The sequence below is a fragment of the Grus americana genome, chromosome 6 (assembly GCF_028858705.1).
Source record: "Grus americana isolate bGruAme1 chromosome 6, bGruAme1.mat, whole genome shotgun sequence".
Classification (NCBI taxonomy): Eukaryota; Metazoa; Chordata; class Aves; order Gruiformes; family Gruidae; genus Grus; species Grus americana.
The window spans coordinates 30,779,737-30,806,466 of NC_072857.1; the positions used below are offsets into that span (position 1 = coordinate 30,779,737).

At 39.6% G+C, this 26,730-nt stretch overlaps 1 protein-coding gene and 1 pseudogene across 3 annotated transcripts in view; both read right to left on the minus strand.

Annotated features, from left to right (window-relative positions):
• SPATS2L (spermatogenesis associated serine rich 2 like) overlaps positions 1 to 26,730 on the minus strand; it is a 141,264-nt gene that overhangs the window by 91,817 nt on the left and 22,717 nt on the right. The window contains exon 1 of one of the 3 annotated variants that reach the window (XM_054829366.1): positions 16,090 to 16,172. The exons of 1 other annotated variant lie outside the window; for it this stretch is intronic. The gene's annotated coding sequence lies outside the window, so the exon portion shown is untranslated. Of the gene's footprint in view, positions 1 to 4,073; positions 4,140 to 16,089; positions 16,173 to 26,730 lie in introns of those variants that run through there. One more of the 3 variants, XM_054829365.1, reaches the window with a different exon arrangement.
• LOC129208382 (U2 spliceosomal RNA) lies at positions 20,720 to 20,889 on the minus strand (annotated as a pseudogene).

The following is a 26,730-nucleotide window of genomic DNA, read 5'->3' on the forward strand; positions in this document are numbered from 1 at the left end:
TCATGTTGGTCTTGGAGGATGCAGTTACCTGAACAACCTGTTCCCTCTTGTAAAACTTGTCATCTGAGTTTACCCTGCTGAGTTGACCACAAAATAACAAAGTACTTAGCTGTTCCTTCCCCCCATTATGTCACAAACACCATATAAACTGTGTTTTGTCTACAGCCAAGGAAGAGTTAATCTCCCCACAGCAACAGAGGCAAAAGATAAGCAAGGAGATAGAGCGAAGCTGCAGGCTGCAACAGTTAGCCATTTGATCCCAGCTTTAAATAAACCCTTTGAAGTGGAACAGGTTTTTTATGTTAAAATAAGCTGCTTTTCAGTATGCATCATTGTTTATGGTTGCAAGAATGACTCCACTTGAACTTGAAACTGGATATTCAGTGTTGAAAAAAATAGCAGAAAATTTACGTGCAGACCCCCACCACTCCCACAGCTCACATGCTGCATCCAGCACTTATTAGCTGCAGCAGTAATAAGTGTTAGAGTAACAGCTGACATTGTTTTGCAGGCACAGTTCAGAAACTTTACCTTGATCTTTACAAGAGGAGCTGAATAGCATAGGTCCACAATTGAAAAGTTAAATTAACTCCAGAAAAAAGTAATGTACCATCTTTGTGAACTTCACTTGTCAAAAAGACCTTCAAGAGCCACAGAAAAGAATATAACATGTGGACAAATAAATGCTGTCGCTGCTGAGCTGGGTTTCAAAGCACTCTTCTGTCTCCTACACCTTGTGAAATCAGACTATAAATATCAAGCAGAAGTGCTAGCAACTTTCTACATGGAGAGTAAGTTTGCACTTACTTGAGGAAGTTTGGCAACTTTGCCTATCAAATCCACATAATCAATTCTTCTGTTAAAAACAGAAAGTTGATGAAGTGGAGGCATATCTAATAGAGCTCTCAAAATGATGGGTAATGTCCACAGAGAACAATGGGAGAACTTAATAGTTATTTCCTACCATATAGATCTTGCTTCAGTATTTAAAGGCTTCACCCTTGCCACTTATGAGATGTCCAGGACTTTGTAGATTGGACAGCACTTAAATCTGTGTCAGAATTCCCAAAGTTTTATCTTCCACATAAGAAATAAAATGTCTGTGTCTACTGTATACATCAATGGATGATGAAGAGGACCTCATCAAATGCCTGCTGTGTATTTGTGTTTCTGTAAGTAACAGCTGTAAATTAAGGATTGCAAACTCGACTCCATGCAATATCAGACCTTAAGTCCCAGAAGTATTGAGCTGTAATGAAATAGGCTAGGAAGCAGTGGTTAATTTTAACTAAATTATGTAAAGGAACAGCTGCATTTCCAAGAGCAAAGCCCCTAACAACAGAGCGCAATGAAGAAAAGACAGGCCTATACGTATTTCTTCTAAAATGGCTCTATCAAAGGAGAAAACATCAGATTTAGAATAAAATCTATGGTAGGACTTAAAGGTACAGTAAAATGTAGTTCTGGTACTTGTTCCATGGATCCCAACAATTGGCTACAAACCCCTTATGTGTGGTTTAACCCCAGCTAGCCACTAAGCAGCACGCAGCCACTTGCTCACTCATCCCTGCCCCTGGTGGAATGGGGAGGAGAAAGGAAAAAAAACCCCAAAACTCAGGGGTTGAGATAAAGACAGTTTAATAGGACAGAAAAGGAAGAGAAAATAATAATAGAATATACAAAACAAGTTACACACAATGCAATTGCTTACCACCTGCTGACGCCCATCCCAACCCTGAGCAGCGATCGCCACCCCCCACCCAACTCCTCCTATCTTATAGACGGAACATGATGTCATATGGCATGGCATATCCCTTTGGCCAGCTTGGGTCAGCTCTCCTAGCTGTGCCCTCTCCTTTCTTACGCACCTCCTGCGGAAGGCTCATGCCTCCTTGCTGGCAGGGCCTGGGAAACTGAAAAATGCTTGACTTAATTGTAAGCACTGCTTAGCAACAACTAAAACATCAGTGTGTTATCAACATTATTTTCATACTAGATCCAAAACACAGCACTATACCAGCTACTAGGAAGAAAATTAACTCTACCCAGCTGAAACCAGGGCACCTTATCAAAGTGTTGTGATTAACAAGATAGAAAGCTACACAGTGGCCAAGTAAGATGAAATGCTGGCAGTTAGCCAAGTGTGGGTTCAGGAAGATATCATTTGTCATGCTCAGTATTCATTGCTATTCAAAAGCTGCTCTGAGATCAAAATCCTGATTGTAATCCATCAAACCAATAACCACAGTGAGTCAAATGGCTGAGCGATTGTGATGACACAGCTGGCTGCAGGGATGGTGCTAGGATTTAATATGCAAACCTGCCACCAGCGTGTAGAAAGCTTTAGATGAAGGGAAAAGCAGCATGGTAATTGCTTATAACCACAACACAGGAATGAAATCAAAAGGGTTATTAAAAACAAACCAAATCATGTCATGCTGATTTTTGAAAAAGAAATATTTAGGCCTACTGCTCACAATTTAAACAAAAGGTGTGTCTACACATCCCTTCATCTGGTACAGGCAGAAAAACACAGTTCTCTTCCCAGTCTACAGTCACAGGCTATGTTCAGGGTGGGAGTGTCGGGAGAAAGAATCAGCATGCTGGACAATTCAAACTAACTGGAAATGGCCTTCGCAGGTGAGCAGTAAACATACCACTATCACGCAAAATTGATTTGGCACTTCATCTCTATCTTGCCTACTAGACGACATGTGAGAGCACTACATGGACTATCTGTGCAAAAGCAATCTGGCACTTTTGTCTCCATGAAAGCAGGATCAATCTGACATTCAGCAAGATTCCAACCAAACCCAGCTTAGTTTGCGCTGGTAAATCACCTCAGAGAAGCCTTCAATGTGATTGAAATCCAGCAACAGCATTCCCCCTTTGGTTTCTGCTTCCTATTGCCTTTGTCATTTTGACCTTTCATCTCCCCTCCATGGGATTCTTGGCTTTCATGTATATGTTTTTAATCTAAATACAGCAGTTTTTCAGCCTTTTTGTATCTCTACTACAGCCGTGGCTGCCTTTAATGGATCCTGCATGAAATTAGGCCTAGTTTGCATTCTAATCAACTTTGGTGACTTATGCTTTTAATTAGTCTTTAATATTCCCCCAGTCTGCATGGATGGTGCATTATAAAGAACCCTTTCTACGTGTCATTGTGGTTTCAACTTGAGGGGAAAAAGTATTTCACAAATGGTATGGATACAAGAAATATATGCAATTTATCATAAACCATTATGACTTTATTCTCTCCAGCTGGAGCAGCAGACGTGTTAATACGTTTTTCCAATTGAAAAAGTACCATGTGATTTATTATTCCAAGAGGAGCAGGGGTCCGACAAGGCCCCTACTTGGATACAACCTCTATGGGATTCTCAGCATATTGTAAATTGCTGGATCTGAGTAACCCCTCTCCAAAACCACAGTGGGCCTCCGACTGCCTTGCACGCAAAGATTTAACAGGTTAATTGACCAAATCATGCTCACTTCAATAGCCCCTTTGTGTTCAAGATGTGACCCACAGAAGAGCTCTGAAAGTTTAGAGCACAACATAAGTGGTAAGTATTACTGGGTCACATTCTGAGGTTCAGAATCAGTTGTTACTTAATGCTTATTCAGGCAAAACTTCCATTAAAGTAGAGCACTGAATCAAAAACCCAGTAAGGGCCTCCAAATTTCACCCATTGTTAATCATTTGATGTATCAATTAAATGTAATGTTCTCTGACATCTTTTACTCTTGCCTGATTAAATATCATTCCAAATAAAAGATATTCAACTGTCACTTAAAAAGTGTGATTTATTGCTAGCCAACATGCTTATCTGATAGTTGAATGAACAGAGAAGTTTCTATGAGGGTTCTTGAAACAATCTTTCATTACAGTTGTATTTATTGCCAATTTCTGACAGTTTGTGTTTAACAATAATTAGAATGATCACTCCAGAAATGAAGCCTGGAAAAAAACACATATCCTAAGAATATTAACTGTGCATAAACCAGCAACTTAAGACGTCAAGATCTTTTCCCATCATATCGGACATACGGTACTGACATTATATACTCACAAGTGGTTCAAAGCAGTGGGAGATTTCTTCATACTGATAAGAGTAGTTCTCAGTATTTCACATCTCCTACAAAACACGTTTTATTAAAGTATTTGTTTCCCACTTCTAATTTGGAATAGAAGAGTCAAGAGATAAGCAGGGCAGTAAAATTTTGAACCTATCATCTAAAACACTTGGCCTTATGAAAATAATATGAAAAAACTAATGGGCTCACTGCCACCAGGATTTCACCTTCTGCACCCTGGCAACTTGGCAGTTTGCAACACCAGGACTAAAGGCAGATTTGTCAGTCTCATGGTTTTCAGATATTATTTGCTTGGTAAAGCAAAGCATGTTCATTTCCAGAATTTAAAGATGAAGAGACTCACCTCCTGTCAGCTAAAGAAGTGACATTTCAGCCAGAAAAGAGCATTCGAACTTGTTAACATCAGTGGTACAGGTCTTAACATCACAGGTGTCACCTCAGTGTCTCACCTCTGAGCCACAGTCAGTAACTGATGTTTAAGAAAGACCATGACAAGAAAGCAAGTGCCCAGTGCAGCTTCTCCACTAAACTTTCCCAGTTTCCAGAAATGCATAGCTTGGGCACCTTTCTTCTGGTATGGTGGAAATTATCAGGATCAAGATCTTAATCTTTCAGGGTTTGAACAAGGGAAATGTCAGACAGCACTTGAGTGTGTCGCTTTATATGGGTGACAACGCCCAAAGTCCAAATAGTTGCCTGGATCAAAGCCAGGCTCCTAGGCCCTTGCAGAACTGAAACATTAAAGTTTGAAAGAGACTGGGAGAAGGAGGACATTTTCTTAGTCTTGGCTGATTTTGCTCTGAGGCTGCCAGAATTTGAAAGAAGGCAAGCCTAAACTGCATTATGTTCTCAGGGTTTACAAAAGCCCTCTTTACTCAAAGGTATATTCTGGAGAAACACTGGGCCAGAGTCTGGAGATGTTATTCATTCTACTTCTGCAAACTTCAAAAGAGCTTTAACAAGGTTTTATGCAAGCATTATAATATTTCAGCCTAAGGTAAATGAAGCTGACAAGGAAAACTTACTTTCTGTTCAATCCTAGGAAAGGAAATAACCCAGCTTCTTAGATTAAATCTAACCCCTTTGAAGGCAACTGACTTCAGTAAGGGAGAACTTTATCCCCAATTCCTGAACACACTAAATATATAATCTATTGAATAATTATCTCTTGCATTATTTCTTGGAATGTAGGCTTGAGAGACCAAAAGAAGTCTGGGATTCAGAGCTTCCTGCAAATGAGAAAATACATGTTTTTAAAGCTATCAGTAAAATGAATCAGAAAAATACTGTCCTGAGTGTGACATAAATGAAGGAGAGATACTTTTCTATATTAACCTAAAATATGTACAGACAGAATTAAAGGAAAAAAGAAATTATGACTGTTACATACTCAAATTCCAGGGAAAGAGCCAAATCTATCAGGGTTGGCTTTTCCTCATACATAGGGCAGAAGTATTTCATAATAATTTGCAAGACATACGAAAAAATGTTATTTTCCCATTTTTCTCCCCCCTAAAATGTAATCTCAATATAGCAGAGGTGGTTCTAATCCAATGCTGCTATTTATTCATGGAGAAAGCTCCTTAGAGAGGCAGTATACTGCAAACAAACAATACAACTTAAAGCCAAATTATGTAAATCAAATACAGAGCTGCTCTCAGCAAGCTGTTACCCAGAGATTTCAATGAAAGCAACTTATATCACTATAAAGTTCTCCCCATTTACAAAATCCTTGTCCTGACAATCTTTTCTTTTGCTTTAACAAAAGCTGGCACTTTTGCCATTTGTACAAAGTAGAGACATTTCCTGTTTGCTGCATAGGAACTGAAGCAAGAAATCATGTAAGTGCCGGTCAGCTCTCCTATCTGAAACACTGGGAAAACTTTGCACAGTCTAGACAGACGCAGCACTGTCTACCTCAAACTTTGTGATCCAGGCATACTCAAAAGCCTAAGATTATCTTTGAATTGTATTATCTTTCAAAAATAATTTGTTTACCTCATAGGTTTTTTCAGTCTTTGCTGTGATTCAAACACTCTCATGATGAATAAATTTTTTAACTCGTTTAGAAAAATCGGAAGCAACATTTCACTGGATCATATGCTGCCAAGGAGCTGGAACTCAAAGAAAAAATACAATATATTGCAAAAGTCAAAATAAAATTGTGAGAGAGAAGTGCATTTCAGGAAAAACTCAACTGAATGGAAAAAAAACTCCTCAAGTGCTCCTAAGCATCCAAAAAATTAGAAAAAAAATCAGAAAATTAGAAAACCAGAAGTTTCATATTGTTGTTATTACTCAAACATTAACAATACTAAGAATTAGCTTTCCATGAGAGCAAAAATGGGAATAATCTTGCCTACACTGTAGCATTAAAAGTCATGTTAGCATGAGAAGAGATGGGAGGCAGAATGGACTTCCAGAGAAGACCTAGCCTATCTTGGCAGGTGTCCGCAACATTGCTGAGGGAAGTTCCGCAGCCTCTTTGAATACTCCAGCAATTCTGTATAGTCAGAAAATCTTTCCTCATATCAAACTTCTATTTCTTTGCTGTAAAATTAAACTAATTTCCCCATGTCTGGTGGAAGGGTAGCTTATCATTGTTCTTAGAAGAATTTTTATATTTTAATTTTTATCATCACTTAGCTTTTTCTTTTTTAGACTAACAAGTCCTTTTCCCTCACTTTATCTCATAAGCTGTATTTTCTTAGCTTTCATTATCATCCCAGATTCCCCAGGCTCAGGTTCTTTGTACAGTTGTCACACAAACTGGTGACCTACTTTCTATATGAATACCTAAAAAAGTGCATGTATAAACAGCACCATAACATTAAATCAATCACAAAAGAATACATTACAGTTTAATATATTTTTTATTAACTTGTCAGTCAACAGTCTCATCACTGCCAAAAGATTCATGACCTCTCCACAACGATCTTTGTCTTGTCCTGTGCTATTTTTTCCAATTACCTTTGGCGTAGGAACTTTATTGATGTCTATTCTGTAATGCACCTTCCACATTTAAGACAATATACAAACCCCAGGCATAATATCACTAGCAGTTTTGAATTTTAAACATTTTAAAGTTACTGGAGTGTTTAATTTTCTGATAAAGGTGATGAAATTTGGAACAAATGTAAATGTTTTCTCCTCAGAGAGAAGTCACGGGGTAGTTCAAAAGTCCTAAGCCATGGATGCCAAGGAAAGGAAGAGAGATCAGAAGATTTCTTTCTATAGATTCAAGAAGTATTTGTAATATCTTTCAGCTAATAGAGGTGAAGGGGGCAAATTATACGGCTAATTTCACTCCATGTGAAAACAGAACATAATAAATGTTTTTAACCTAAATATGAAAAGCAGAAAAGCTGTAGGAGATATTATAACTGACCTGAGGAAGAAGGAACCAACCATCTGTTCCGGGACCACGAGGAACATCTGAAGCTGGGCAGAGTAACAGGTACGTGTGGGTCAATGCAAGGTTGGGATTGTTCCCACAGACAAATAAGGGTTACAAAGACTCCTTAACACTGAATTAGCGAGTGAAATTGGCATCCAGCTGCTCAAGCCAGTAACCTGAAAGAGTTGCTGTGCAAACATGATGATGGGTGTGGGCTGTCGATTTTAATGAAGACATTGAGAAACTGAAGGAATTAAGTGGGTTGCAGTTGTGGGGAAATATGACAGTAAAGGCAAAAATAAGTTGCTCACAAATGCCCCAAGAAAAATACAAGAGGATATGCAAGTATGCAATGACACAAAGTCTAGATCTAGACGTTATACACAGCAATTTGATTAAAAAAATAGACACACCTTGTCTGGTAGTAAACTGTAACGGGGATGCAGCATTGCTCCAGAAAATAATGATTTTGACAACTGACATAGAGTGAGCCTGTTCTCTGTGCCTGGAAGTCCATGATCTGCCAAGACAGGGACAGAAGCCTGTCTTAACAGAGATCATTTGGAGATACCGGATAGATAAGCAATCATAAAAGAGAGATTTAAAAGACATTTGGGGACTGAATAAAACAAAGAGGATCAGTAACTTTTTCTACTGGCTCTAAATGAATAGTTTTGATGAACCTGTGAAGAGCTACGACAGAAGAAAGCCAGGCTAAGCAAAACAGATTTTGCTGGTAACAGAAGAAAATATGGGGCCCAGTGTGTTACTGGAAAATAGTACAGAAATAATAACTAAGTGAATATGCCAAGGAGTCACAGTAGCAATGAAACATGGTAATCACCTGAGAGAAACTGAGTATTCTATGTCTCTACAGCAAGAAAATGATCCCAAAGAAAATGGGAAATTGGAATTTGTAAACTAGAATATGCGAAGATAAACTGGAAAAAAAGTAGTATGATTTGGGGTTGTGCTGGGTCTGACTGGGATGGAGTTAACTTTCTTCACAGCAGCCCATATGGTGCTGTGTTTCGGATCTGTGGCTACAAGAGCACTGATAACACACCAGTGTTTTGGCTGTTGCCGAGCTGCGCGTGCACAGTGTCAAGGTCTTCTCCGTTTCCCACTACAGCCCACAGCCAGCAGGCTGAGGGTGGACAAGTGGCTGGGAGGGGACACAGCTGGGACAGCTGACCCAGACCAGCCAAAGGGATACCATGTGTCCTCATGCTCAGCCATAAAAAAAAAAAAACAAACCCTAGAGTAGAGGAAGAAAAAGATGGGGGTTTTCATTTCCAAAGCAGCTGTTTAGAGTCTGGCTGGGTATCAGCCTGCCTGTGGGAGGTTGCATGCCACCTCCTTTGCTTCGCTTGTTTTTCCTCACCTCTTTTCTTCACCTACAAAATTGTTTTTTATCAAAACTCAAGAGTTTTCTTGATTTTGTTCTTCCTATTTTCTCCCTACTGTGAGGAGCTGGTGAGTGGTGTGAGTGAGCAGCTGTGGGGGCACTTGGCTGCTGGCTGGGGTCAGATGCTGGTTAGAAGATGAGGCACTTTATTTAGTACTGTACTTTAACAGAGCTTAGCTGGCATTGAAAAAGAAATTTTTTTTTCTTTTTTTCTTCCCTCCCCCCCCCCCCGCGCCCAACTGCAGTGCTTGCATTGACTCTAACTACCCTGACTTTCAACTACTACTCCAGGCAGAACAGAACCTGCTTGGGTTTTCTTCACCTAGTTCAAGAATCCTTAAACATCCAATACTGCACAATTTTAGGTGCACTTACCTACATATATGCCTATTATAAAACCCTAAGACATAAACAAGCAAAACAAATTATTCTCCAGTTATTATTTCATTCTCCAGAAAAGCAATGAATGCATCACCCACGTAGAAGAAAATTATGAATACGGAAAGACTAATAAAATATCTCATCAACTAAGCTCATGTCCTTGAAATGCAAACAATAAAGTTCTTTACCATATCCCAATTGGAGGAATAACATTTATAGCATGACATGGTCCAGAGCCATCAGTGACGCTTTATTTAGTGCTGAGAAGGAAGAAGTAGAGTATTCTTTAAACAGATAAATATTTGGCAAGAAAAAGGGGAAGAAAGCAAGCCGGAGTGGAAGATTTAAAGGGGTTAAAAAGGTATCACAAACCAATAAACCCTTTAAATGGTAGGAGGCTGAGAAGTAACTCATCTGTTTCACCATTTTTCTGTATATAATACTTTCAAAGAAATCCAAATGAAAAGATGCAACACCTTAGATTTCATTTCAGTAAATGCCTTCCAGCCACTCACGTAGGTCACACACATTTGGCACCCTGGGCCAGCCTCCAGCTGCATGCTGCAAGTGGAGCCTGGTGGTCAGTTCTGCAGCACCTCAGAGCACCCATTTCACGTTCACACTGACATTGCCAGCTCCTGAAGAACAAACCAAGTTCTTCCATTTCTAGTCTGGTTAGCTGAGCAGTTGGTTTCACTGGAGGTCTGATAAAAGTGAGATTTTTTCCTCATATCCTCCAGCTGGAGGGTTCAGGAGTATATAACCTAATCTTAAAAAGCTTATGTAACAGTTTATTTTGCCATCTACCTTTTAATGATTTTTAAATCCTGTTAATCTCTGGGATTTACACTGATGGAACTCATTGCCAAAGGACACTATATATTATACAAAAGCATATTTATTTTAACTGGTTTAAAATATCTGTATTTCAGTCTCAAATAACTATAGTTCTGTTCTTTTAGTTTACAGGAGAGGTAAATTGTAAAAAATAGTAAGATTTAAAAATCCAATATAATGCAGAATTTCTTGGCACAGGAAAAAATCCTGAGTATTACATTAGACTCTGTTGAGAGAAATAGGAAAGCATTTGCAACCCCATGCTCTCTTCTGGCACACACTGGATCTCAATTTCATTTCCAAGGAAGTTAAATTGCAGAGCTGACAGACTGCATATGCCTGCATCTTATCCTGATTTACCCTTTTTAAGCCATTCATTATTTCCGCAGAATGGCAAAGGCAAATACACAAGTGAAGTCTCATCCATCTATTCCTCAAACACCAATTTTAATGCAACAGAAATTCTAATTGAATTAGTGACTGCCTTCTAAGTAGCCTAATGGGTGCAAGTTAGAAATAATTCATACCTGTGCTAAATAAAATGGAGCTTCTGGCTTGATACTGATGTACTTTCCAGGGAAACAAGGTTTATTTGGCTTCTGATTTCTGACAGAGTAGGCACTGCATTGTCCATTTTTGACACAATGGTGGAACTTTTACTACTTCCCTTTACATTCAAAGGTTCCTCTCTCACCTGGCTTGTCTGACAAGGTTATAGAAGTTTTCTCCTTCAGTCTTGTTGAATTACCAGCTGAACTACAGAACCATTTTTCTAAACCAAAGCCCTGCTAACAGTTTGCTTCTCTAGCAAAACTATTTTGTGCTTATATCATCTTTCCTTGCAGATCTCTGTATAAATATTAGACAGAGATAATTATTGTGCATCTGTTTACTGTGATTCAAGAACACAGTAAAGAACAGGACCTGGGAATCCTTGCTCACTGTCTTAATTATGCATTTCTAGAGAAACAGTCTGTCTTTTCACTCAAATGCATATACAAAATAAATATGTCCTGGTTTTCTATATATAATAGTGAGATTGTCTAAGAGAAAAAAGATTTTTGCTGAAAACCAGGACAATATAGAAGTGATAACAGATTTGATTAGGAGAGGATGCTGGAGATAACAGGTTCTTGGCTGCTGGCTGTGTCAATGTACCGCAGGAGTATGTGTGCTGATTTTTCCACTGTGCCCAATGAAACGGTTACAGGCAAGAGATATAACCACATCTCCTCCCAGAGATCCTCCATTAATCATGATTATCAATTCATGAGTTCACAATAAGCCTCTTTTTGATCAATCTGATTTTTTCCTCCTCCTTGTTTAGAAGTTGAATTAAAGCATAATTACTTGCATTATGCCACTTGTGAGAGTATGAGCTGATTAGCTTGTAAAGCACTGATTAGTTTGGGGCTACCTTAGTAGAAAACTATGAATTATAATGGAATATGCAGATAAGCCTGGAGAGGTACTTATGATATGAACCAAATGAATTTTATATGTAACTATATATAATTAAAAATGAGAATATTTCATAATTGCAATCTATTATAGATGGAAAAGATGACACTATATGAATGATTGTGCTAATCTCATATCCAAACAACTTGCATCATTCCAAAACCAGTATACCTTTCTATTTTCTAGTACAACAGCTTTGTGTCACAAAGGGTCCGTCCATCCCTCCCTCCCTCCTCCCACATGCTTCAGCTCCTAGCAATGGACTCGCTACATACCTGGCTGATGGAAGAACACCACATGTTTGTTAACATTTTGGTGGAACTGCTTACCAGCGGGTTACTTTACAGCATGCACATCCTGCATGTCAACACAGATCAAACACAAACCAGAAAATTTTGCATTTCATAGCTGACTGCTCTGCTCAGTGAGCCACCGGTTCTCTCGGGCCAGGGCACAATGGGTGGGCTAACCATAGCTCAGTGGGATATTTTCTGCAAGTCCTATTGGGTAATGAGATTTTGGAACAGAAAGCAGAGTCATAGCAAATGTTTTTAGTGCCTTTTCAACAAGGTTTTTACTGTATTGCAGTGCTGCAGTTTGCATTTGTGGGATGCTGGTTTTGCCTCCATTGCAACATGACAGGTAACATGCAGGTGGAAAAAGAGCACCAACTTACTTTCAACCCAGCACCACAAAGTCACTCTAGATTACTTTTAAGTGATTAAACAAAAATTAATAGTTCAAAATATTCCTTGGGCAAGAGAGATTAAACCCCATTGAAATTTCTCTGTGAACAATTGCAAGGAAGGAATCAGCTTTGGAAGAAGTCATAGGACTCTTCACCTGGCTGAGGTTTACTGTTTGAAGGCCCAATATTGCTGCCACACCACTACAGCAAAGAGTGCAGAATCCCATTCAAAAGGATTCAGGGCTGCTTATACAGACAAAGCACCTTCCTTCGATGACAGAATCAGTGGTACTTTTCTTTGACTGCCAAACAGACTATCCATTGCTCACTGTTTCTCAAATTCCCACCATGCTCTTGCTTCAGATATCAGACTCAGTCTCACAGGCTACAATTTATAGTAGCATAAGACACTTAGTATTTCTTGTAGAATTACATGTTATTTCACGTGAAGACATTTCACATTCACACCGTGACTAATGCTGGTAGAACAAGAATAGACAATACCTGAATGACTTGCTGCTCCACAATTCCCACAGCACAGATTGAAGCTATTCAGAGTGTAATGCTAGGGCAGAGGGAGGGGGTGATGGGAGAACACATGTGCAAGTAAAGAGCAGGGTCTCTTCAATTAGAAAAATACATTTTCTTATTATTCTTGAAATGACTAAAAGTTTGTGCCACACCAGGGTCCAGATGGCTACGTAAAACACCACCAAACTGTAGACCTGATGCCACTGGCCAGGTCCTACACTGCAGCAATGGATTTCATTAGTATGGAAAAGCATGTAGGAAAGTATATGACCTCTCTATAGCATAAACACAGGAGTAGCACAGGATCCCTACCCAGTCAAGGGAGATGCCAGGAAATGTACTGCTGACCTGCAGCTTACAAATGGAGGCCAGTGGAGGGATGGACTGCTGATAAACACCATCACTCCTGGCATCATGTACGTTCTGGACAATCTGCCTCTGTTTCCATGAACTGAATCCTATGCAGATTTTTTATTCCTGTCAGCTTTTTTCTAAAGCCTCAAGTCTGAGCAAGTGGAAATGTTAAGCAGTTGTCCTGTGATGTGAGAGGAATGAACTAAATTGAACTCAAGGAGTTACACTAAGAGGGCCCAGCTCTTGTTTTCTTGAAAGTTAAGCACTCATTTTTCTGCATGGCCTGGCAGATTAGTATGCTGAGTATGTAGAAATCCCACTAATACGAGTGGGAGAATTCAATTCTCAGCACCTTCCTTTGCAGTTGCCCAAATATGAATATCATAATCTATTGCTAAGTATCCATTTTAGAAAACAATGATCTATTTTTTCCAGTTAAGCTGAAGTTAATTTTACAGGATGTGATCCAACAGTTTTTTTTCATGAGTCTACTCCCCTTCATAAACTGATCTGCGTGCTTTTGCTATTAGTATCAGGATAAGAGAATACAACATCCTCTGAGAGAGCGCGTCAGCTTGTGCAGAAGAATGCAGATGCACTGACAGTTTTGGAATGTGGTAGATTTACAGCAGCTGAACAATTGACTGTCCTCCAGCAAAACTGTTGCAAAGGTCACACATACACATATCCAAAACAGTATCGAACAAAGCTTGCACTTCTATTTTAAGCTAGATTCCTCATAGTTGCTAAGCTCACAGTAATCCACATCGTATTATGTAGCACAGATTACTATGAATCTAGTGACTATGCACACACATATGGTGTAACCTTGGTTACATTACTACTAAATCAGTCTTTTAAGTGGGCCTAAGATTAGATCACAAACTGCAGTTGAAAAATCTGTCATGAGATGGCTGGTTTACATTTACAGAAGTCAGATTTGTTTTAACAGCCTTTTCCAACTATAGCTTATGATGTGATGTGGAATAGGAATGTTACACTTCTGAAGTGTTCTTCATCCAGTATTTATTTTTTTTTCCCCACTAACATCGTTTGTGGATTTTTTTTTTCTTTAAATTTGACAGCAGATAAATTACCTTCAAAATTGCCTTACTTTCTAAGCATGTGAATGGCACTTTCCCTATGGAAAATATTTAGTAATTTCAAACAATTATGTAGCTTTATGCACACAGGAATCAATGTGTAACCTGAGGTTCTTCCCTCCCCCTCATGAGTAAAACAATGAAGTCAGTTTTCAGCTTTATTGGGAAAACCTACTACCCCGTTAGAAAGTCAGTAGGAAAATTAACATGTGGATCATCTATAAATTTAAGTTAGTTACTTTGGACCTGATACAAATCATGCTATTGAATTCAGTGGACTTTGGATGACACTGTAAGCTTTGTTTAGTTTTCTATTGACTTAAAGTTATTCCCTATTTCACACAAAATCTTCTGCATTTTTTAATGCCATTAAGTACATTGCATACAGAAACTAAGGGATTGTTTTTGCAGCATCATATTGCATACAGTTGTGAAGGAAATTTTATAGAGTAATGCAATCACATGATAACTATTTGGGTATAATAAGTCAGCCTCCCTCTGTCAGCACTATTACTCCTGTTTCAAAGCAGAAATTCCTTCTATATTCTTATAAGCTCAAATGGATTCCTGCTAAATGCCTTCCTTTTTTACTTCCCTAAATGGACACATATTTTTCTCGCTACACTCACTATCATAATATTCACAGCATAGTGAGAAAAGTGTTTTGCATGTGTGTTATTATTTTTTTTAATAAGAAAAGTATTTGGTTTGAAATCCTCCTTGAATCCCTTAAAAACCAGCAAAAGAACATTTCTCCCAAGCACAGCATCCAGAGGAGAGAAAAGTCTTGGGATCAGAGAAAGAATGGTTCAGGCATGATGGATCTAATTTTTCAATGAATTCCCTTATGGCCAGAGAGATAGCCAAGAGCTCTGAAGGAGCCTCAACCTATTTTACTTGGTCACAAGGAATTCTCTGTGATCGACAACTTAAAATAAACACGCCAGAGGAAAGCACAGTGCATAAATCAGAAGGAGAAGGATAAAATAACCAAGCATCTTACAGAGTCCTGCATCACAGATCTGCAGCAGCAGCTATGGTAGAGACTATTCTCCTTGGAATTCAATACTTTGTGCCTTGGTATGTAAAAGGGCCCTTTGTCCTTCAACAAGTTTTGAGAGTTATCTGAAGGACACATTCTTCTCTGTTATTTTTAAGAATCCTATGCTAGTTACATGTCCTGTTCTCAGTTCTTCAGAAGAAGCAAAGACAGTCTTTGTTCAGACTGTCCGCAGCTACCCCACAGAGGACAGACAGTACACATCACCTAGCAGTCTTCTTCGCATGGTTTCCAGTCCAACAATGGACCCCTCTGTGCTTATTAAATGACACTGTCAATCAAAACCAGCATTCTTAAGCCTTATCAGTTAGTCCAACTTGGATTTTAACTGATCATACTCTGTCCTTACGTGCCATTTCACTATCAACAACACAACCCATCAATGCAGAGGAAGATGAGTACTCAGAGGACATCAACGTGTTAATTTCTCTTTAGTGCATTTCATTAATGAGCTAGTTTGCCTGGCTAACACCTAATGCTTGGTCAGAGAAACAATTGCAAACGCAGCCCCATAGCCTCAAAGGACAGACTAAGCCAGCTAAGTAAATACAGATACAACTAGATAAACGTTTAGCAGGAAATGTACATTACTTCCAGGGTACCTGGTCCCAGTGAAGTGCATTCTCTGTATGGATAATTTTTTGCATGCTTCTACAGCCATTGATATGCTGTATATACACTTGCAACAATATCCACGTACTTAGTACCTCTCACCACACATATATCTTTTATAAGCCTTGGAAAAACAGAAATAGAAAATTAATTACTGACCTGTATTTGGTCTCCCATTTGCTCCTGTAACTCTCATTCCTTATTCTTAAAGATGAAATAATGTACTTTTGATAGCAAAACAAGAAGTGTTCACATGACAATACTATGATGTAAGCAGCAAGGTCTGCATGTGTGGACCATTTGTGAATTACCAGGAGAGGAAACCGACATTTCAGAAGCTTTCACAAGAACCACGTGGATCCTGGGGCTGCATGGTTTATGTCCCCTGAGCATTACATAATGCATGGACTAAACCATGGTTGGGATGCAGCTCAGACTCTAATAAATCAACACCAAATTTTTGTTGAATGTAGGCAAAGATCATGACAAGCTATTTTCTTTCCATGTTACTTCCCATGTTTAGTCCATGTTATTCCTTCACAATGTTTCATGGCTTATTTTCCTCCACATTTCTGCTCAGTGTCTTAACCATAACCTGATGTTTTTCTGCACAGTCCCTCTCATGTCCTGCAATTTAAACTAAAAGCTGCAGCAATCACTTTAGCAAATTTTTACAGAAAAGAAGCTTCTGCCAGGTCCTTGGAACTACACTAGTCAGATTACTTGACAGTCCTGGAACAAGAGCTGGATAGCTGGAAATGTCATGTGCTCCTCAGCCTCTGGAACAGAGCTGTCCTAACTGGACCTCAGAAATCTCTTACCAGTGTGCTTCGCTCTAATTTGAAAGCCATGCTTCCTCTGGCAGGAAGATACAAAGCCCATTCAGCTAAGTACTGAAGTTACCTTAAGGCACTAAAGACTTCTTACAAGACGACCACCAAGAGTCTCTGACCTATTTTCTTCAAAAATCACCAACTAAGCAGGATTTTACAAAGCCATTCCTGCCCTGTTCAGAAATGTTGGTGCTACATATGCTTCAGCTACACTGTACCAGGGGATCTCATGTCAGTACAACTGTCTTTCCAAACGTTTACAACAGGGTTTCACTTTTATCAGTTAGATATGTCCTGACTGGGCAGAAACTTCAAACAACGTACCCATTTATTTGCTTTACAATACCCACAGTACTTGGTAAAAGATTCTTTAAAAAAAAAAATCTCAGCTTTTTTCCTCTTCTTTGTACACTCAACTTTTGAAGCTACATGTGCTGGTCTGTTTTCAGTTATTTTTAAAAAAAAAAAAAGTGTTGTACACAGCACAGTATCAGACCAGTTACAGTTTATATATGTGAACATATGTGACTACATTCTTTCTCTTTAAGTAAACAGTGAGCAGTGTAGTCTGTGACCTTTCGGGGAAAAAAAGTCACCATTGGAAAAAATTAGTAGATGGCTTTATGCAATTGTGGCTACAATTCATGTCAAAGATGGAAAATAAAGAAAAAACACAGCAGTCTATCAGACCCTGCTGAGGCAAACACACAAGAATTATCACACATACATATACACTCCTAAAATAATCTCAGAGCCTAACTTCTGGGAGCAGAGGTGGTAAATTCAAATTAAGTCTGAATCCCTGGACAAAGTCCATCTCTGATGCAACTCACTGGAGGCCTCTGAAACCATCAGAGCCAACTAAGCAGAGCAGTCTGACAGCACAGACGGAAGATGCTGTTCTGCAGGCAGGTGCAGGCAGTGCTAGGCAATGGCACCCCTGCCTATGGCTGAGAGAATGCCAACACTGAAATGGAAGACAGGATTTTGAGTACCTGTATATTGAAAAATATGTAACTATCTTCCAGTCTCTGCAAGATATTAGAGGACCAATTAAGCAGAATAAGCAATAGCTGCAGACAGTGGATTTCAGCCTCAAATCCAAATTTTTTTCTTTGCAACACGATTTAAATCGGAAGGTGAGCTCTTTCCTCAGTTAAGTTTTTGACAGATCTTCTGTCTTGCTGGAGTTATAATTTCACCCATCAAGACAAAAGAAGATATTTATCAAATGTTAATTTCACCATTTGGTCTCAATGCCCACCAAAAGAAAGGAGCATTATGAAGTACTTGATTATTTTTTCATAAAGAGGCTTCAGGAAGATTACGTATCTTTTGGCATACCACTTGTTCTCCATACACTCCACAGCAATGTCAAACACATAGTGATACTTGTAATACAGAAGTTATCTGGGCATACAATCAGTAACACCTTTGTATCTAGATATTTGTAACATCTTTTATCCAGGAGAGAACTAAGATGTCAAAAAGCTCATGACAGTTTAAGCCTGAGGACAGTTTAAGTAGCATGGGAATGCTAAAAAGAGTTATCTGAATCCAGAATGCTGGCCAAAGTAGTCGCTGTTGTAGAACTTTCCCAATCATCAAAGTTTACCTTTTTGATCAGACAATATGTGCAAAAAACTAAACTGCCACTGCCAAACAGGAATGGGTAAGGAATGGCAGATGTCACACAGCTGAAACACCGCAGAGACATTATCATCATGACTACCAATACTGGCAGCCCCACTCAGGCCTCTAGTTTCTATTGTGTTAGGCACTGTACTTTCAAAGGCCCAATGGGCAAGGAGAAAAAAAGCACGAGAAGAAAACATGAGACCCCTAAAGTGATTTGCCTTCAGTTAGGCACCAAATGACAGGTATGGGGACAGGATCTATGTCTCTGGCCTCCCAGAATACTGTCCTCCCCAGTCCGCGTTTCTGTTTTCTTGAACTAGGCTGTTAAAATTTGTTTTCGCCTTCTTCCACATATTGCTCAAATGGAACAAAACCAGAGAGTCCACAAGTAAAATTCTCAAGACTCCTGAAATGAAGAAGGACACTAAGTCCTTGCCAAGGGTCTAGCTACCTACACAAGTTGCACATAAATTGAGAACAAGTTTTCAAATTTCCTTTGCAATTACAGAGAAGTAAGCTCGTATCCCGTCCTGTCCTGTCCTGTCCCATTCCATCTCCCCCCCCCCCCCCCCGCCCCCCCCCAGCACACAAAGTGTATGTCTTTCTGGGGAAAAAGCACATTGAAAAATCCACCCTTTAGCTTGTATTGCTCATTTCCCTGCACAGAAAATTAGGAGATTTAAATTAAGCTGACAGTCACAAAAAAAAGCTGTTGGAAATTTTACCAGGATGTGTAAGCCAGCCAGGTAATACCACATCCAAAGCTTCTTGTATTTTATTGGTGATAAAAGTAACACCCCCACCATGGAAAGTCAAATGGTTGGAGACAGTTTTCAGCCAGCTGACACCTCATGCAAGGAAAATGCTTTGATAGGGAAAACAGCTGCTAACATGGATTTCTGCAGTGTTCATTGGACCAAAACCAGCGTCAGCAGCCATGAGTGAAAGGACTATCTCAGAAGCAAAATTATATAGCTTTTCCTTTTCCCTTCATGCTTTCCTTGCAAATTTGGAGGATCAGTGGAAAGACCCACAGTTCTGGCAATCACACTGCGGGTGCCAGCTCATGGGATGGCTCCACAGCTCTGAGCCGCTGCAGCTCAGTGGCATGCTTAAGTTGCAAGTCCTTGCTCTTCTCTTCCAGGGGAGGGGAATGGTTTTGCCATTGCCTTGCTAGGGCCCAGACTTCTTGTCTAACAGCCACTTCGTTTTTGGAGAGATGTTAATTTTATCAGCAGCTCTGCAAAGAAGCTAGGTGGGTGATAATGGTCAACACTAGCCCAGAGAGGGTAGACTGGTTATTCCACCTATCACCTGAGTTGTTTAATAACATTTCACTCTGTAAACAAACAAGATCTACAGCAGCAATAAACATACACAGAATTTTCCTTATCATATACAATCTCCCACAGATGTCTCAATGATGCCATTTTAAAGAGCCGGTATACAAATTCTCTGCACCTCACATGAGAAAATTCGAAAGACTAACATATCAAAAAAAGATGAAAATGAAACCTATAAACGTTCCAGAAAACAAGTAAATAAATAGAAATCTGACATCTGCTAACAATTGTCACTCTCAGTTGCTAATTTTGAATTTGGCAGAAATTCTGTTTCCAGCACTATTTTTCTGTATTCGTACAGTCTTACTCATCTCTGAAGCCAAATAACTCTCTCATTTCAGTCAGCAATGCTGCATGATGTGGGACCCATTGGCTCTGCAGCATTTTTAAGTTTTCTATCCAGGTACGGGCACTCCAGCCTTTGGTTTCTGCCTTCTGGCTTGCCTACAGTGTAAGTCCCCACACGCTCTCCCTGTCTTACATACCACTGCTCACTTCTTGCCCAGTGCCACGTGTAGGTTTAAAACTAGCAGCTCTGCTGCAAACAATCCTTGTGGCCGCAGTCTCCACAGTGCTGCCTGGCAGGTCAGCCTTTGTTTTACAGGCAGCTCCCACAGACTGTTCTGGTCCTTGGCAGTCTCTAGCAGACACTTAGTATAGTTCACCTTCAAGCTTGCTCCTGTCAGCCTCTGCAACCCAGCCATACCTGAGCACTGCAGCTCAGCAATCCACTGAGGTCCAGAGAGAAAACCAGCAAAAGATACTGTTCTTAATTACCACATGTATCCCTAGCTTCTTAAAGAGATGAAGAGCCTGTTAAGATGACTATTAGATTCCATCAAGAGCTAACCACAAGGATAACAACTTTGGTTTAGGAAATCCCTGAGCTGTAAACTGCTGGAGGATGGGAGTACATACAGGGAAGCAGTGTTTTCCCTGCCTTGTTCGCCTTGTTCTCCTACGTTACTCTACTGCAATGGGTCACTGAGCGGTTGTGGTGCAGAAGGAAGACAGAGCAAGCCCACAGGCAGTAGCCCAGCTCCACAGAGATATTTAATAAGAAGTCCTCATAGCAAAGATCTACCAGATATTAAACAGACAAGAACAGACATGGCACTCCTAGCCAAAAGGCCAAGAACAATAATAGGCTGGATGGACATTTGGTAAGACCCAGCACAGACACAAGAACTCTTCTATTTTGGTCCAAGGCCTCTGGACCTTCCCTGTTAGACAGGCTGGCAGGAGATCAGGTGATGCCTTCCTCTCTATTTGCAGTGTTTGTGACTTTCTATTTCCTACTGAAGCTTTGCTGTCTCAGAGCAGTTCTGGGTCTGGAACTGCAGCAAGCAAACTTTATCCAGAGGGCTAAAAACCATCTGGGCTCTTTTGCTGAGCAGCCAGTGTCAGCTGCAGTTGTCTGTCCTGTCTTGGCTGCCTATTATAGGCTATCATTGCAGCAAGACAAAAAGCCATGCCTGCTGCTTCTTGCCAGCACTCAATGAACAGATTACTCTGTAACTTTCATAAATTACTCGTGTCATCCAGCAAAACTAAGTTGGATTTTCATGATTTGTCAGTTTCTTCACTACCAACACTTCATAAGATAAAATTCACCCTGCATTTCTAGTTATTTACTTGACCCTTAGAAAACAGATACTTTTCACATGTGCAAGCTGGCTGATACTCTTTCTAAAAATCACTAACCTCTCAGCCTAGGGAGATATCAGATATCTCCATTCATACAGATTTTCTATGAACAGTGAATAGGGGGTGAGGCATTTTACTCCGCATCTTTTCCTTTCCAATTGTGATTTGGATTGCTTTTGGCAGAATCGCTTAGTAATGGGAATGTGTCAGATATTAAAAGCTAAAATAAAAATCAGTGAAGCCTTCAAATAAATTACAAGCACATTAAATACAGTGCTGTCAACTCTGAAGGTCAGACTGGTTTTGTGAAAATTTACTCAATGCAACAGGAACTGCATATGTAAACGCTGTTTTCTGTTGTATGCCTTTAACTTCCAGGCACAGAAATCCTTTGTCCCATGCAGCCGACACACCGTATAACACAGCAAAAGAAGTATCACAGACGCAAAATAAATAAATCAATCAGTTGGCATTTGCCAGAAGGTAGTCTTCATGCCAACAAAAGAGTAAGTTACACCCTGTAGACAGGACCATGTTACCAATCACTGAAATCCAGGACAGGAACACAAATCAACTCTCCAGTTTGCTAGCCATCAGGCGATACTTTCAAAACTGTCAACAGCCAGACTTTTAAGTATATAAAGATGCATATAAGTACCCATGGGACTTTCCAAAAACACAAACAAGCTCTATTCCCATGGAAGTGAAAAGCACGAAATGGGATTTTTCCAATGCAATGGTGGATTTACCTGCCATTTCTAAGTGCCTGGATATCTTTCAAACTTAAGTAAACTCCCTTGTGAAAACAGTTTTTCAGAAGCGACTTTGGATTAACCATGAACTACATTTTACTCACAGTGCACTGTGAAAAACTGAAGTTAGTCACCACAGGAATACAGGAACTGACAATAACTGCTTCATAGCAGGATTTGTACAAGGTAGGATGCTGACGTGTGCCCTGAACCAGATCCTTCGCTGATGTGTAAATCAACACCAATCAGACCTTTCCAAGGTCTGGCTTTATATGCTTAAATCTAAAAGAATAGAACCCAAAAGACACAAAATTTGGAATCCACATTCTAATAACAATTTTATGTTATGTCAGGCTTGAGGGATCCATGTTCCTCTTCGTACTCACTGAAGGAGAAAGTGGAAACTAATGTTCCTTTCAGTGTTCACCTAGCAGCAGTTTCTGCTGCAAATTAACCTTCAAGCTTGATACAAATCAATTCAAACCTAAGTGCTTTGGTAGTAAGCTGGTATGTATTGTCCACATGCCTAAAATAGCATGTGAGCTTATGTATTCCTGCACATAAAGATGCAGCATACATGTTTAAAAAAAATAGCACGAAGAAAATGGCAAGCCACTATTTCGTGATGGATTTATCAGTTCCTTGCTTAAGCATATTGCTACGCATTTCTTAGCAGAGAGCATCTTAGTAGGGGGCATTACTCATATGCAAGTATTCCCTATATAGGGGATGCCAGCTACTGGTCATGTGGCCAGCATCTTTGTAGAAATGGAGAGGAATTTTTCTACTCCTACCTATTTCTGCCTCTCCCACTCCCACCAGCAACTGAACTCCATTAAACCCTCATTGTACAGTTATTACGTGCAATGTAAATAAAACATTCCAGGTGCTTGAACTAAATGTAGAATTTAAAGCTCATCCTGAATCTGAAACTTTCTCACAGGAAAAAAAAAAAAAATCCCTGGAGGTTTACACGATGCCCAGCCCTGCTCATGCTGCAGACACTTAATGTTTCTCTGGGTGACACTAGCATGAGGCCAGCGCACCCTTCACCTCACCCAATCAAGCCTTTTCCCTGGTTTTACTGAGGCTCAGTTCCTGCTCATGTGAATTCTTTAAAACTATTAGTAGAAGTGAGCTCTGTATTACAATAGCACCTATGAGGACATACTCTGCCAGGTGCTATACACATAATAAGCAGGAAGGAGACAGCTTTGCCTGGAAGAATATATGATCCTTACAGAACAACCAAACCAACAAGTCTAGGAAAATGATCAGCCTCTTAAACAGATGTACCTGAGGCACAGAAAGATCAAGTAAAAGTTGACCAAAATCACATAGGAAGGCTCATCAAATCCAGACCTGGCTGTCCCTTGCCGAGAACACTCACATTACAACTGCACAAGCTGAGCAATCACTTTTACTGCTTGACTGTGTTGAAAATGCCTTAATTTATTCACCCCAGGTGCAGTCCCAAAAGGTGCTGCTCTGTTTGCTCACACAGTAGTCTTTCACTAATTCAGATTAGATAAAGTTTCAGTGCCAGTCTAGAAATTAAAGCAATTATAGAAATAAATAAATGAAATCACCACTATCACCCTGTTATTGTCTTTGAAAAATATTATTTTTAAAAGAATGATTTACGATACACAGTAATTTAACACAAATATCTCCAGTCCAACTTCACCAATTGCTCCAAGTCCTCTTTGGTTATATGCAACAGGGGCCGCCTCCTTCACTCACAGACATCCCAGCCCCTAGTCTTTAACTGAGCCACAGGGAAGCTAAGCATCAAGGCTTGTAAGGACAAGCTGAAATGACCATGTGCTCAGTCAGAATCCAGGACATCTTCTGGTAACATTTGATTTTTAAGATCACAAAATAACTACAACTTTTTTTTTTAAGCATGCTGTTACTACAAGATTTTGAGTCAGCAGGAGCATGTGCATATTTTTCAGAGTATTTTTTCCAGTGACTTAATGTCTGAATGAATCCATCATGAAACACAGAAGTGTCATTAACATTCATCCCAAGCAAAAGAGCAGCTTTGAGAGTGTCCACACACATTTGCTTCACTCCAGCCACGGTTCACTACCTTGAATACTCATTGCACCAGACTGTTTGGTCCTGGTAAACACTGGACAAGTTTTCCTGGCTCCTGTACTTATTAAACCAAAGGAACATTTTTCTGACAAGTGTGTAGCTGGTGTATTTCAGAACCCCAGAAAGCATTCACAGGCTATCTTTGATAAAGTCTCTCTCATACAAGTTCACAAACCAGGTTGGCACAATAAGGAACAGAACTTTGGACTTTACAGAGCCTTTCAATAAATCAGAAAAGTTTTTTGAATATGGAAAAAGTGACTCCCCAAGAACTTCCCAAAAATGGAAGGTAGCTATGCAGCCCAGAAGGTGCAATGAAATTCTCCTTCTTACCAATCCCTAACATCTATGCCTTACCTACATGGCATTGCTGCATCTTTCCAAACAAAAATGTACAACTGAGAGCCAAGTTTAATTTGTCAGTTTTTCCCACAGGCCAAGCTAATTTTGTTCCCATCCAACTGCAGCCAGAGATCTGTTCTGCATCAAGTACAGATACTCCCAGACGCTTCCCAGCACTCTCCCCCAAATGTCAATGGCATGCAAATGAATTCCACATGCAAATGAGCAGCTCAGTGAATGGTGACAAAAGTGTCCTGTTATTCCAGTTCTGTGACTCAAGAAAAAACAAGGCAGCCTCACTACATATATGTTACCTTTTATCTAATACCTCTGTTAAACATTTAGTGGACAGATTCAGAATAACGCACACATCTTAGATTGTGTCCTAGTCCATGAGCTGACTTACTGGAAACCTGGGATTTACTACTCTGGTGGCAGGTAAAGGTGGCAAAATCCACTTCCTAAAGACAATAAAATGTTGCTGTATGGGTACTGATGATTCAGTTTCTTCTCCCTGTGTAAAAACCTGAATTAGCTCTCTATGACTTTATATCAGGGTATTGGAATGAGTAATCCTCCTCTCCCTGACTTGCTAGGCAGTTGAGAACTCATGGTTCCAGTAATCTCCACAGCCTGCCCCTACAGATCCACACTCATAGGCCAGGAAAGATCTACCTCATTCCCCTCCAACCTGTTTCCATGTCAGAGACTTGCACCACAGAAGATCAGTCACAGTCTGTATACAAAGCAATTCATGACAAAGTCTTAAATACTTTGTGATGTATTGCATTATAAATGAATACTTTACTGTTTAGTTGTACTAAAAACTTATTGTACATCAGAAGCAAGAGCAGCAATCTCAGATCCCTATCTTGCTTAATAGTTTTAACTTCCACTGGATAAATGTGAATGAAGAGGTTGTATCAAGAGAGGACAGACAGAGGAAGCTACTATCAACCCCAAATTATGAAAGTTTCCAAATATGAAACCACTTTGCATAAGACTTTAAAAAACTACTAGCAATTTGTAGCTAGATTCTATTCCAAAAACTTCACAGATCCTCTTTTACAGTAAGTACACATTGTACTTTAACATAGCGGTTTTACAGCTCTCAGCAGTTTAATTATATAGATTCTCAGAACTCATTTCACAAAGTTGTACCACAGCATACGGCAAAAATTCAGATACCTTGTGTAAGCCCATGCAACAAAAAATCATCTCCTGTCGAATCAAGTCTTTGCAGGAAACAGCAACTTATTGAGTGACCTGTTAAACACATCCAGTACCCGAACAATTCCCTACTGGTTTCAGTACAGCGTCAGATACTTCAAACATACCAACGGTTCTCACATCAGAAAAATACATAGCACTTAAAACTGAATCACTTTGGCCATAATAAAAATCATTCAACTCTAGTGTTACCAGTACCAGCACTTCTTTTAACTACTCAATTAAGCCCCAGCAGTTAACCATTATATCATTAATTTCAAAGAACAATTTGCCAGGGCAAAATTTTGCTTTTCCATCTGAATCTACAATAACTACTAAAACTTTAGTAATTCTTAGATGCTAGTGTCACCTGTTTAAAACAACCAGCATTTGCCAGGTAACAGAAACAGAGTTCATTGTGCTGCTGCAGAAGTGGGGCACAAACCTGGTATTAAGGCGATCTCAGGCAGTTCCCACTATCATAAGTCTCAAGAACAACAATTCCTGTATTTTCAGACATTTGTATGCAAGTCATGCTCAAGTCTCACAAATCACTGGACTTCACCCCATCCTTCTCATGAAAATTAACAAAAATCATACTGCATACACCAATGCTATACTGAGAACGTGCTGATAAAAATGTTGGTTCAAAAGCATCAATCTGATTTAATTTTTGCATTAGTAAGAAAGATGTCACAGTCCTAAGATGTACCTATGTAATACTATTCCAGCAAAAGCAAATATTGAGGCTGATGAGATTCAATTTCAAGAAATCCCCCACCATCATCACCAAGGGGTTCCAGGAAATGTAGGTATTGATTTCAGAATAAGTGAGTTTATGGATCAAAAAGCTTCTGCTTCCTTTACCAAATTGTTTTGTAAAGCTTAAAGGTTAATTTCAACCCAAGTGCAAGTCTGTTGCAGCCACAGTAT